The following is a 13,039-nucleotide window of genomic DNA, read 5'->3' as shown; positions in this document are numbered from 1 at the left end:
CAGTTCCCTCCTCTCCCATTCCCCCTTCCCCCTGCTTCCCCCTCCCACCTACCCACTCCCAACTCACTACCCTGGCATTCTCCCACACTGGGGTATCAAGCCTTCACAGAAATAAGGTCTTCTTCTCCTAGTGATGCCAGGTAATGTCATCCTCTGCTACATATGCAGCTGGCGCCATGGGTCCCTCCATGTGTACTCTTTGGTTGGTGGTTCAGTCCCTGGCAGCTCTGGGGTGTTTGGTTGGTTGATGTTTTTCCTATGGGGTCTCAAACCCCTTCAGCTCCTTTAGTCCTTTCTCTAACTTCTCCATTGGGATCCCTGTGCTCAATCCAATGGTTGGCTGTGAGAATCCTCATCTGTGTAGGTAAGGCTCTGGTAAAGCCTCTCAGGAGACACCTATATCTGGCTCCTGTCAGCAAGGACTTCTTGGCATCAGCAATAGTGACTGGGTTTGGTGGCTGCATATGGGATGAATCCCCAGGCCGGGCAGTCTCTGGATGGCCTTTCCTCCAGTCTCTGCTCTACTCTTTGTCCCTGTATTTTCTTTAGACAGGAGCAATTCTGGGTTCAAATTCTGAGAAGGATGGTGGCCCCATCCCACAACCAGGGGCCTTGCCTAACCTCTGGATATGGTCTGGACAGGTTCCCCCTCCCCTTTGTTGGACTTTTCAGCTAATCTCATCTCTGTTGGGTCCTGGCAGCCTCTTGCTTTCCTGGCATCTGGTGGCTACCCTCAGTTCCCGATACCCCATTGTTACATACCTCTATCCAAATTCCTCATCCTCTGTATATCCCTTCTCTTCTCATACCTGATCCTGTCCCCTTTTATCCCCTCCTAAGTGCCTCCCACTCTCTGCCTCCTGTGAGTATTTTGTTCCCCCTTCTAAGAAGGAAGGGGGAACAAATATACATATATTGGTTTGCCTTCTTTTTGAGCTTCATATGATATGTGAATTGTATCTTAGGTGTATCAAGCTTTAGGGCTAATCCACTTATCAGTGAGTGCATACTTTTGTGACCCGGTTACCTCACTTGGGATGATATTTTCTACTTCCATCCATTTACCTAAGAATTTCATGAAATCATTATTTTTAATAGTTGAGTAGTACTCCACTGTGTAAATGTACCACATTTTCTGTATCCATTCTTCAGTTGATCTTATGGGTTCTTTCTAGCTTCTGGCTATTATAAATAAGGCTGCTATGAACATAGTGAAGCATGTGTCCTTGTTATATGTTGGAGCATCTTTTGGGTGTATTCCCAGGAGTGGTATAGCTTGGTCCTCAGGTAGTACTATGCCTAATTTTTTGAGGAACCACCATACTGATTTCCAGAGTGGTTGTACCAGCTTGCAATCCCACCAACAATGGAGGAGTGTTCCCCTTTCTCCACATTCTCACCAGCATCTGCTGTGACCTGAGTTTTTAAACCTTAGCATTCTGGCTGGTGTGAGGTGGAATCTCAGGGTTGTTTTTATTTGTATTTCCCTGGTGACTAAGGATGTTAAACATTCCTTTAGGTGCTTCTCAGCCATTTGATATTCCTTAGTTGAGAATTCTTTGTTTAGCTCAGTACCCCATTTTTATGGGGTTATTTGGTTCTCTGGAGTCTAACTTCTTGAGTTCTTTGTATATATTAGATATTAACCGTCTATCAGATGTAGGATTGGTAAAGATCTTTTCCCAATCTATTGGTTACCATTTTGTTCTATTGACAGTTTCCTTTGCCTTACAGAAGCTTTGCAATTTTTATGAAGTCCCTTGACTTGTTAGTTTCAATCCACAGCTGCGGCAAAAGTTCTAAAATAGTAAGTGACTGATTTAAAGATGTCATTCATTCACTACAGAGAAACAGAATGCTTAGATTTCAATCCTAGATGCACCACTGGTTAGTTGTGGGTATTCACATAGGCATGTATACCACCCCCCCCAGATATGCACACAACATATACACATGCATACACACACACACACACACACACAGAGAGACAGAGACAGAGAGACACACAGAGAGAGACAGAGAGAGAGAGAGAGAGAGAGAGAGAGAGAGAGAGAGAGAGAAGAGCACATCATACACACATCCCACATGTCAGAAGTTGACAGAGTTGAACAATGCCGTGAAGATTAATGATCAAGGCTGTAGGTTCAGTGACCACACAATAATAAATGTAGGAAAAATCTATCCCTAAAACACTGACTTTAAAGTCATCCATAGGTGAAAAGATGAAAAGAGACATCATCACGAAATAATATTTGTAAAAGTAGCAGGAAGTCAACCAGCACTGTTTAATATACTTTAGAGCAAAGGTCATTACATCAATGACAAAAGCTACATAACAATAACAGGACTGAACTGTTAGGGAAAAAATTCTTTAAGTGTGTATTTGCAAAAAGATAGTTTTAAAATATGGCCATTAAAAACTAATAGAAATAAAACAAAAATAGTCAAACCCACACTTCCTGTTAGAGACCTCATTACCTCATTTTCAAAGGGGTAAAGTACAGGCTGAAGAAAACTCAAGAACAGGCAAGAACTGATACACTGAATTACCAGCAGGGTCTGACCACTCTATAGAGGATAATCCACCCAACAAAAACAGCATATTCCTCATAAAGCACAGATTAAACAGTCAGCAAGACACTCCATAATCCTTGGCCATAAATTATAGTGCTAGGACTTAAAAAAGAATTGAAGTCAAATAGACAATATTTTGGGCAGATCAGAAATAATAGGACAACATGAAAATTAATTAGCACACATAAGTCAAGTCATATGCTTCCAAAGTAGAAATTTCCAAAGTAGTTAAAGATCTGTGGGCTTGGGCTTGGACATAGCTCAGCTGGGGCGTGCTCGCCTGGCATGCAGGAAGCCCTGGCTTTGATCCCCAGCACTCTGTAAACTGATGGGATGGATGGGGCATGGATGGGGCATGGATGGGGCATGGATGGGGCATGGATGGGGCATGGATGGGGCATGGATGGGGCATGGATGGGGCATGGATGGGGCATGGATGGGGCATGGATGGGGCATGGTGTAATCCTAGCACTCAGGAGGTAGAAATATAATTACAAGTACAAAGCCATCTTAACTACCCAGGGAGTTGAAGGCCAGCCCCTGATATGTGGAATCAATTCTCAAAATAAATAAAATACACATGGCATTGGATTAGCACAAAATCCAATATATTTTAAAGGTGGGTGGCTATCAAGGCCATTGTAGCACTAAACTCTTAAATTAGTAAAGAGAAGGATCCCAATCCACGTATCCACATGGTCAACATTGGAAAAGCAAAGAAAATGCTGCCTGTTCCTGAAACAACCTGGGCAGTGGTACACACATGTAAGCTCAACACTCAGGGCCAGGAGGCAAGAAGATCACAAACTGCACATGACCCCCGACTGTCCCACAAAAAAAAGGAAAAACAATTATCTAAAACCACAAACAGTGTGAGAAATATTATGGTAATAGAACGTTACTGTATCTTGATATAGCTGTGAATATACAAACCTATGTAGGTTTGTAGCCCTACATGAACATGTATAACATCTGTGACCACACATTATTTACAGGTATGTAGGGAACAGGGGGGGCTGAGGTCCAATTTATGTTTACACAGCATAGTGTTGATGTGAATATTTAATATGAATCAGCTAGAACATGGCTCACACTGGACACCCAGGGGTGTATGAGTGAGCACAGAATGACTGATACCAGATGTCCAAAGAACACCAAGAGCAAACAGTAATATACCCTGTTGTATAGCTATTTTTGGCACAGAGCCATTTTGGAGTGATTCTGTATAAACATGGCCTTGAGTCAGAGGACTGTGTCTTTGTCTCCGCCTTCAAACCAGCCTGCCTCTGTGTCTGTTTATAAGCCAGCATGTCTACCACCATGTGGTCTGTGTAGCTCCTGCTTTTTGTGCAGTCAATATGTGCTTAGGTAACTACCTGGCCTGCCCGTACAGATGTCTTCACCTGGAGTGAATAAATGTTTTACCTACCTGTGAGTCCTCAACACCTCTTTCATAGCCTCCAGGGACCCTTCCTCTCCCTGTCCAGGAATCCAAGCATTGATCTCACAAAATAGAAGTCTAAATAAATTTAGTATTTGGACCAAGACAGATATTCTAGTTATAATGTTGTTTCTAAGCTCTACAGGAAGTTACCCACCAGAGTGAGAGGGGCTCTTCAGGCAGAGCTTCCTCCTCTCTGTCAGGTGGGAGACTCAAGACCAGAGGCCACAGAGTAGACTGCTGAGAGATGTCAACGGAATAGCAACAGCAGCCTAAATGAAACAAATAGATTTGAAAAAAATGTCCTCAGGAAAATCCCTGCAGGACAGAATTAACAGCCAGAGTCTCAGGGAACAGATATAGCAAATGGAAACCTATGAGGTTTACCACAGCAACAGAAACAACAAAAAACTTTTAAGTCAGTTGATAGCTCTTCTGTGATTGGTCCCATCTTTCACCTTATTTACAAATACTTATTCAACCAGTCAGGGCCTAGCCTATTCTCAATATATTTGATCATCCCACATTTTCATCATACAACTCCACCAAGGGGATAGACAGGAAAGACTTAATTGCCTACCAATCTCCTGCTTTAAGAGTAAACTCACAGATAATGGGCTTGACAGTTTTGAATGCCTGAGTCTTTTGCACTATGTAGAAAGCACACTTGGGCTAGCCTCTAGGATTTGACCAAAGTTGAAAGACAAGTGGATTCCTGCTTCAGCCACCAGAGACCAGCTACTCCAGTCTTTAAGACCTGCTGAAGATAGGAGGCCTGATACTTTGGCTGCTCCTGTCAATGACCCTCAGACTTGCTTTGTAAAGCATTTCTCTCAGCTGGCACTCCATGAGAAATTATAGTAAGCACCCCAAAGCATGCAGAAGACTTAGATCTGGGACTAGGGCCAATCTCTCTCAGTCATCATCCTATTGCTAATGAGAGTCTCTCAGGAATTCTTACTTTTCTCTCCAAATTGCTATACCCATATGGCAGGTCATTACCTTTGATCCCCTTTGTTGTGTGTCTACTCCATTCTTGGAGTGGGGCCACAACAAGGAACTGAACCCAGCCAGAGACAGGAATGAGTCTCTCACCATGAACTGCTTCATTGCTACTGAAAAGAACTGGTTAAAGGAATAGTACCTCCTTGCATTATTTCTTATGAAATGCATAAATCTACAACTGATCCAAAATTTAATATTAAATTTCAAATATATTGTAGACAATGAATAGAATAAAAAATAAACATTCACTCTTGATAATAGAAAATTTAGAATCATCTAGTTGTTGCATTTTTCAACATAGATTATAATGTCATTGTGCCCACACCTTCTTAAGTCAAATTAATATTAAAATTGTATGGTTTTATGTTTGGACTGTCTATGTGCACCTAAACCCTTGAACCTTGTAAAAGACTCATCACAATCAACCGAGTATCACTTTATATGAGAGAGATGGGTGAGACAATGTTGCATTCTATAACCCTAGGTGACTTGTAACTCACCAGCTCTGGCTGGCCTCAAACTCACAAAAATTCTCCTGTGTTGTCTTCCTAACTGCTGGCATTTTGGGTTTGCCACTAAATACCTCTTAATCTTTACATTGAGCCTCATATATATGTGAGTTAGGCAAAAGAGGGTGATATTTAACAAGATCAAAAGAGTCATGAGGTACTGGGAAAGTGCCAGAATGGCAGAGCAAGCCTACAGGAAGTGCAAGACACAATTGCAGACATCCCCTCCTTGTCTAACCTGAGTTGCAAGGGCAAGAAAGACTAGGTCTCCCTCATTCCTCATTTTCCTTTCATCGGCATCTCAGAATCCTCTGGAGGAGGAAGGTCTTAGTGGGCAGGATATCACTGGTGAGTGTTACTCACACACAATAAAGTAGGGTGAAAGAGGTCTTTACTTAACCAAGTAATATGTAGATAGCTTTCATTGAACACCATGGAAACACATTCTCCTTCCCATTTCTCTGCTCTCTCCTCTCTGCTCAAGAAAGATAAAGAGAAAGTATTGTGTTGATTTGCTTTGGTTGGTATCTGGGCCTTCCTGCTGCTCTTCACAATATCCCTAAGGCTATGGTCAAGACCAGTTATCCAGAAGACATTGTGCATCTTCCATGTTTCTTGCCCTTTTGTTCATCTTTACCCTGTCTTATCTCATCTTGAAGGTGGCACAGCTAGAGAATAAAAGTTGTGGCAAAGGATAGTGAACTATTGTGAACTATTACTTCCATGAGGTTTCTACCAGATTTATAACATATTATACCCACCAGGAGAAAGAGTTTCATATTTCTATCAGAAAATGATCATTCCTTGAAATGCTTTTTTGGATTTATGTTTATTCTCCTTAAGCTTAACTGAAACTAGTTTATACTTTCATGTTATCATTTATTCAATAATCTCCCCTTATTTATCTGGTTTATTCTATCTAATCCCATGTTATTCACTGAGATATAAATAATTCTGTAATGATTAGGAATTGAGAATAAAATCATGAAGTATGGAGAGTGTTAGTTTTGCAGGTAAAAAGTCTTGGTAGTAGCAGATGAACAATATAAGACCAAACTTATATGGTCTCAGATAATATTTTTATTAGTCCATAAATAATTTAACAAATACGCACATCTCTTTGATGTAGTATTGGACCGTGAGAGGGCATTACTAAAAACATTCATTCCTCTGTGTCAGATAGAAGGGATGAATAATTTCACAAAATAATATCATAGCTCAAATACATCGAGAAATCATAACTCAGTTGTCAGACAGTCAGTGAGAAAGCAAACTAAAACTCCTCTACTGGGTTTAGACGTCTGTCTCTTTATATGTAATATTTGAAATAAAAACTAAATCGTGAGGGAATGAGCCTTGAAAATTATATGTTCCATAATTCTATAGGGAGTCAGAGTATGCATACATACATACATGTATGTGCATGTGTGATGTGTACACACACACACACACACACACACACACATATGGAAAAGAAAGTCAATTGAAAAGAAGAGCAAAGATTTGGACATTTCTCCAAAAAAAACATTTAAAAGTTCAAAAACCATGAAAAGACACTGAAAGCCTTGGTTACTAGGAAGCTATACGTTAAAAGCACAATGAAACATCTCTTCCCATCCCTCAGATGGCTTTCAAAAGAATCCTTAAAGACAAGTAACAGCTGGTGGTGTGGGGGTGAGGAAGTTAGTGCCCTCTAACAAGGTGCATGGAAATATATAAAGTGTTTCATCCACTAGGAAGCATTTGGTTGTTGCTCAAAATTTGAACATAAAATTACCATAGAATCACCAAATTCCACTACTAGATCTGCTGAGAATAAATTGGAACCAGATGATGTATCCGTAACTATTTTTTTAAATGAATTCTTGGCACATGCACCAGGAACCTCCAAACCACAGCTGCTGAGTGAAAAGGTGAACACACACACACACACACACCACAGACACACACATATCATACCCACACACACATACACACAGACACACATATACACACACACACACACACACATTGCCATATAATGTATAATACTATTATTCACCCAAACTAGATAAACCCATAGACACAGGCACAGACTGATACACTTTTTTCTGTCAATTAAATTTCAAGGAAAATCTCAAAAACACAGATGTGTGAACTTAATAACAGCTTAGCTGGATACTTTGTGGGTAAACTACACAGTTGACCTACATTGAATCTATTCCAGGAACTGGAAAGAAGATCGAGTGGGGGAAAATTAAACATATAAAGATTTTACGTGGAAGGGATAGAACTATCTTGAAATTAGGTGGAAGGGATAATTACACCAACATCGTGAGTGTAAGTAGATGTCACAAAACTGAACGCTTCAAAATAATTAAATTCATGTCTCATGAAATTCACCATAATAATTTTAAAGTAGTAACGTAGTGCAGAGAATGATTTAGTAGTACTCAAATAATGTCAATTTTTATGAAATAAGTGAAAATAATAAACAGTGAGAGATTCAGGGAAAGTGGGTGGCATGCATAATAAACAGCATCGCAAAAGGTCCTTAGTGCATTTAGTGATGACTTAGCAGGGTGGCTGAAGAATGGTAGGGTTAGGGTTGGTGTTAGTGTTGGTGTTGGTGTTGGTGTTGGTGTTGGTGTTGGTGTTGGTGTTGGTGTTGGTGTTGGTGTTGGTGTTGGTGCTGGGATTGGTGTTGGGGTTGGTGTTGGGATTGGTGTTGGTGTTGGGGTTGGAGTTGGAGTGGGGGTTGGGGTTTATGCATGCAATCATTATCCAAGAGAACAGAAGTATCAGGGAAAGGGAACATTTACACGTTGATGTTGCAGGAATAGTAAAGTTCTTGGACTTTATTTTTGGTGTAATGGGAGGCAGAGCAGTGACATTGAACAAGGTGAACTTCAGGTGTCAATAGAAATTTAGGAAGACCAAATCACTTCTCTGATAAGTGATGTTTCAAGAAGAGACTTAAATGTAAGGCCTATGGTACATACTTGTAATTCTGAGACTTGGGAAGATGAAGCAGGAGGAGAGTGCCACAAATCTGAGATAAGCCTGGGTTATGTGGTGGGACTACAGGTCTAGAAAATAAAAACATCAATAAAAAAGAGGAGAGACAAAATTATTTAAGTGCCTACTCTACGAAAAAAAATGCTAAAAGCAAGCCAGTATTGTACAACTCAGCCTCACTCACAAACATAAACATAGAAACTACCCAACTGGTTTCATCCTGAGTTTGAACAAGAAATTAGAAGCACCATGTCCAAGTAAGTCCTTGTTCATCCAATAATCTCCTCCAGCCTGGCAGTCAGTCTGATCATGGGACAAACTCAGGTACTCCCACCCCCACCCCAGCAGCTGCTCTTAGGAATGGATGCCTGGTCTTCTGCATAGAATATTGTTTCAAATTTGAGCATTATGTTTCCTGCTTCCACATTCATCCCCTTTAAAACATCCCTGCTTTCCTTAGTCCCTGGTGGCGGCAATATGGGATTTTCATTAAGTAGAACAGCCTTCGTGCCACCACTGATCTGTGCACACAGTCTGTACACACACAGCCTGGAAAAAGTCTGCCCGACCTCAAAGGAAGATGAGCAATTGGAGAAATAGAATTGTGTTCTGAGACAACATGTTTTCTAGGAAGAGTAGCATTGGGGATCAGAAGTCTTTGCAGGACAATGATTGCTGTCTGAACTACTTGTTTTCAGAACACTAATAGCCATGAGTTCTTGGGTCCATATTTTTCTTTTATCTTTCTTTGCAGTACAGTGTTATGATTCCTTGCACGCAACGTAAAAGCATGGACTCGGGTGTGAAACAAAAACTTAACTGGATGATTTGATTCCAAGATATATTCATTATTAAAACCTTGCTGTGTAGTATATATGTAATTTATATACATAGAATACATGTATAGATGCATACACATAGCATATATTATAAAAGCAAAAGCAAACACTGTCATTTGTTCCTTCCCTTTTCCCTAGACTGCTGGTGGAATTCTTATCCTTGCCAGTAGTTCTAAGCATTTCCAGCCAACATGGGCATGTGACTGAATCACGTGACTGTGGTGAATCTTATTGATCTGGAGTAATAGATTAGCTAGCTACCACATTAGCATGGATAAGTTTATCTAATTATCTTTCATGAGCCCATTGTCAACAGGAGGATCAGGACACTGAAAAATAACCCAAGTAAATGTTTAATTTGGGAAAAAAGAAGGATGTTTGAAGTCTTCCTAAACTCCAAATCTACACTGTTTGCCAGGGTAATGATGTTTCACCTCAGAGCTCTTCACCTGGAGGTTAGACATTCCAAGCACAATGTGTGAAGTCATCAAAAGAACTCTGTTCACTACTGCTCTTCCATTGGTTTTGACCTAGGATGAAATAATATTAATAAAGGTAATAAAGTTGAACCAAATACCATCTAATGAATTTGTATACTATATCAATTCCTATTTATTTTTCACAAATCGACTAATAATTAAGAAGACCAGAAGAATTCTAGATCTCCATGTTCCAAAGAGATGCTGAGATTTGACTTGGGAGAAACTTCCAGAAAGGCAGTCTCTCCCTTGGCTACAATTGTTACAATTATTTAACTTGTGCCATCTACAGTATAAGAGACACCTTTCTACTCTTGTGTTCAGACTCCCATAACAAATGCCACACCAAAGTTACAGGAAGACACATAAGGGCTAACTATGTAATTAGAAAATTTTATGTGACTAATTGCCCAGAAAAGTCTAGTCAGATTCTCAGGGACTCTCATGGAAGATGTCAGACACCTCAGGAGAAAGGCATAAAACATTCATTTCCTTGGGAACATAAGAAAGGAAAATGCTGTATGAGAAACATTGAGATGGGCCACACAGACAGTTTTGTTTTCCCAAGGAACACTACCAAATAATGAACAATGCTGTAACCATAAACTTCTCACTGAGACCCATAAGCAGCTGATACATCTCTCTCAAGGCAGGATCATTAGACTGCCTTCAAACACATATGCATTCACACATGCACACACGCACACATGCACACACATACACATACAAAACAAGTGAATTTCTATTATACAATCAAATCACTGCACGTACAGATTCAAGCCCTGAGATCTGTACTGTATCCATTACAAGACTCAAATGTTTCCCTGAGGCCTTCTTCCTCATGTCTCCTTACCTTAGGTCAAATTACCATCCCCTAAAAATGGCAACAGTTTTGAGCTTCAGATCAATGTTGTTGCTGTGTTGTTGGTTTGTCTGTGTCTCTGTCTGTGTTTCTCTTACTTTGGTCCCCCATCTTTTTATCCACTCAAAAGGAGAGTTTCCTGTCACTTTTTCCCCAAAGAAATCTTGCTTGCAGAACCAAAAGTAATCCTAGTATTCTCTGTCTAGCATGGATCACCAAAGGCAGGATAAAAATACCAGAAAACTAAGCCAGACTCAGAGCTCATGCCTCCAGTCCTACCACTTGAGGGACTGATGTAGGATGATTGAGTGTTCTAGGCCAGCCTGGCTTGCTGAGTGAAATCTTGACTCAAAATAAAATCAAGATGGTAACAACAACAACAACAACAACAACAACAACAACAACAACAACAACATCAACATCAACCTCTAAGGACCTTAAACAAAACCTGAGAAGGCAGATCTCACTTGAGCGCCAGCCATGTTGGCTGCTCACCAGACGCACTGTTTAGAATAGCTCTGTCTTGTATGGCTTCCAGTAAAGACCTAACTAAACAAATGAATAAATAGAACAGCTACCTTCTTGATCACAACCTTGGCACACACAGAGCTAAACTGTACAAATAAAACCCGGTAGAAGGCTGGGACATTAGCCAATGTCATCCTGTCTGCCTGGGTGATTATCTTTGCCTCCTGCCACCAGGACCAAAATAAAGATGAAAGTTAATGTACCATACCCATCACGTGATCTTCTGGGAGAGTCCACGTTCTTCATTAAGTGGGGAGCTAGGGAACTTGGATTGAGAGCAAGGAACTCGTATGCGTTCAACCCCTCGGCTAACTCTCCACAGATGTCGTCTGAGTACCCACTAAAGAGCATGGCCTTGTTCAGATCTGTCCAGACAAACCTTTATCAAGACTGTTGGATCCAAAGCTCAAGCCCCATCTCCACAACACTTCTGTTGCTGATGGGAATGCCCTTCTGAAACTTGCTGCCTCACACGGCAGTCGGGTACCGCAGGTAGTCATGTGGAGAGTGATTGGAGTCTTGGAGGAAATAACGGTATTTCCTTTTTCTCGTTGAAATTTAAATGCATACACTTGGGTAGGGTGTACTAGATGGGAACATCTTACTGTCACAGAGGGCAGAGAGGGAAGCTGCATGCTCTTCTTAGTAAGAGCAAGTTCCAAGATCCCCATGACTTTTGGCCCTGTTTCGGCTACCTCTGAACTGAAGAGGAATCTCTTAAGTAGAAGATGAAGGGACACCCGAACTGCCTGCGGAAGGTTTGCTCAAACAGGACAATGATGGCTTTCCGATGTGCGAGATAGTGAGGTGCACAGGTAAGCCGCTCTTCAAGAGGCTTTGCCGCCTCCATAGCAGAATCATGATTATCTGTAATTAGCCCTAAAACACTCACTTTGTAGTTCATTATCTATTTGAAAATGGTGTTTCGTTGTACATTTACCTTCTCCAAATCCAGTTTCCTTTAAACTCTGCAACCCCTGAAATAATTGCTTTGCTTACTAATGGACGAGGCTGCATCCAGGTGTGCCGAGTCTCCGATGTCAAATGGCCATTCCATTGTCCCCTGCCTTAGTTAATTCACAGAAACACTTGCTACTGCACAACACTGCCGCTGACTTTCATTATTCATTTTTTTTCTCTCTAAACTTGAAATATACCTCAAGCAACCTCTTAATTCAAAAGTTGTAACTAGCTTTTCTGTACCTCTACCACTTATTTGTAACCTGGGTCAGCAGACTCTTATCAGTGTTACTCGGGATTCTCTTACATCAGGATATCTGGGACTCCTCTCTTGGGCTGGCTGAGCCTGTGCCCTGGGTCCTATTCCCAGAAGGTCTGATTCGATATGTCACACTTTCAACAAGTTCTTGAAATTTAGAATGCAGCTTTTCTGGGAACTGAACCATAACAATGTAAATTTTACGGGACCATTTTCAGTTCTGGGACACCATGATGTTCTGATGTAGACTTTCGTGATGCCTTTCACAGACATTCTGGGGGAATTTAGTGCTCATGCAGAGCTGGTATCAGGCTATCTAGGGTGGAGTCAGCATTTCTAGTAATCTTCTTAGTGATGCGCATGACTCTGGCCTGTATTCGAAGTAAATAACTCCTTAGATTTCTCACCTTCATTTTCTCTGGGTTCATCCTCAACACCGTGTCTCCGTGACAGACAATTTCCCTGGTGTCTGCTACAGTGTGGGACTGTCCATCCTCTAGGCTGTCTCAGAACCATTATTATTACCTGGCGTAAGGAGCCAGTCAAAGTTTGGGCAACCATTCTGTTTTGACATGGCTCTGTCAGT

This window comes from Rattus rattus, chromosome 5, assembly GCF_011064425.1.
Source record: "Rattus rattus isolate New Zealand chromosome 5, Rrattus_CSIRO_v1, whole genome shotgun sequence".
NCBI lineage: Eukaryota > Metazoa > Chordata > Mammalia > Rodentia > Muridae > Rattus > Rattus rattus.
Note: the sequence above shows the minus strand (reverse complement) of the source record.